Source organism: Phalaenopsis equestris, unplaced genomic scaffold, assembly GCF_001263595.1.
Source record: "Phalaenopsis equestris unplaced genomic scaffold, ASM126359v1 Scaffold000104, whole genome shotgun sequence".
Classification (NCBI taxonomy): Eukaryota; Viridiplantae; Streptophyta; class Magnoliopsida; order Asparagales; family Orchidaceae; genus Phalaenopsis; species Phalaenopsis equestris.
Window position 1 is genome coordinate 222,356 of NW_018164546.1, and position 2,305 is coordinate 224,660.

Consider the following 2,305-nt stretch of genomic DNA (forward strand, 5'->3'; position numbering starts at 1 on the left):
ATTATAGGTTTATGGGCGCCTAAAATTGGAATCTGTGCGCCTAAGATTAGAGCGTAGTCACCTCCAAAAGAGCTCTTCGAGGTGATGGGCAGCCGGGAATTTAAATATTGTTTTTTGGCCCTACACCTAGCCGATGTGAGACTTTTTGTCAGTGACATTTTCCTCCACCCAATCACGTGACGCTCTCGTCTCGGGTCGGCTCCTCCGAGGGTCCCATTAGACCATGGAGAGTCCACACACCTGACAGACAGTAATCTGCTCTAATACCACTTTTCACCTCCCAAAAGAGCTCTTCGGGGTGGTGAGTAGCCCAAGACTTAAATACTACTTTTAGGCCCTACACCCAGCCGATGTGGGACTTTTTGTTCGTGACAATATGCACCAATTCAGCCTATTTTGAGTTTGTTTCTTCTCCTTTGCTCTACAAATTACCTAATCACGTGTACACTACATATAAAACTATAAGTACAGCTAAAAACATAAAAATTACACAAATAATATAAGATAGCGTATACATATCATACATACTTAATACACATCAAACTCCCAAACCGGATTAAAATATTATAGGTGATAGAGTTAGTGGGTCTGCTAAATCCACGCTTCGATATGAGTTTACGGCGGGAGAGAGATCCTTCGTACCTCTTTTGTGCCTCAGCACAGATGAAGCATCATGCATCGAAGACGCTATATGTCGTTGTCTTCCCATTGAAACACGAGTTAGGTGTCATTTTCTCCACCAAAAGTCAGAGCACAGAGGGGATTTTGAGTAGGGGAAATATAAATTTTGGAATAGGGTTGCATGGCAAAACTGTTCCACCCCAGTCTTATTCATAAATGAATTGGTGCTGCATAATTACTTCGTCTATTTCGAGCGGTCAACAACAATTCCATTGATTAAAAATCATAACATTAATTGCCCAGCATTACAACGCTAGGTCAAATTCTAGTCAAAAACCTTGATACATGTGTAATTGTACCCGAATGTAGGCCCCACATTTATTTTATTGAAGGACGTGGCACCAAGTAACAATGCGATGACACATGGTAGGTCTCTCCAAAATGCTCAAGTGTGCTCACATGCACACAGTTACACGACATGGTGCAATGGGGGCACCAGTGTCGTGACACTAGCAAAAAGGCATCGTGGCACCGGGCTCAATTTGGTCGGATTTAGCACCTTTCCTCCACAATACAATGCGTCAGGCACTCCAACAAAGCAGTGAAAACAAGAGCGTGCTAAAAAATGACGGCAACTAAGTGTGAATTGATAGTGCTTTCCCATTATTTGGAGGGGTGGTTTGCACCTATGAAAAACCTCAAACTACTTATCTTAAGGTTCTCATAAAATGAGAGCGAAATCTTTAAATAGTGTCTTATATACTATCCCATCTGCCTTATGAAATTTTATTTTGAAATCTCACAGATAAACTCCCTTGCTCTCATTACTTTCTCTTCTTTTGAGGCTGGGCCATTAAGTTTTGGAGCTCACAAATTTTTTATTGTCAATTAAGATTTCCTTTTTCTAGTTTCTATTTATTAAGAAAAAAATATTTTGACAACATTTTTTTTATTTTGATGTTTTATTTAAATTTTATAATCTATTTAAATCATGAAGAATTTAGTTCAGCAGATCAACAAGTTTAAACATTGACCTTTTTTTGCTAAATCATTTTATTGAGGCATAAATAATTATCAATTGTGGTTAAGACGTATTATTGAAGGAAGAATTATAAAGAAAACACATTCATAGAAATTAGTCAATATCGAGAAGGGCTAAACTCTAGAGTTTGTAAGAAGGTAGAATAAAATATATAGTAAAATGAGAGTTTTAACAACTATATAAAGTAAGGCTATTCAAAAAAGAGGTGAATGTGAAACTCATTGATTCTAAAGAAGAACACCAAAGCAAATGACTAATTAGTCATTGTTTTAAGGCACCGACTCCAACAATTATCCTTCATCCAACAAAAGTCTTGAGACATGATATGAATCTCAAGGCAACCTTTTGAGCAAGAAATATTCAAAAATTGATAAAAATTCATTCAGAGCTCTGATTCCAGCAAACTAATAGCTCATCGGCTTGATGATACCAACATGATCCAATCTAAGCAAAATCAAGCCCTGATCAAATAACCAAATCATGTTTGAACATTTTTCGAACACATTTGGAAGGTCAAACAAATGTTGAATCCGACAAATTCATAGTTGAATCGAGCATTTCAATGAGACGAATCCAATGAGCCCAAGATCGCTCAACTTCAATATAGTTAAGACACTCAAATGTCCATCAAACACCGTCTGA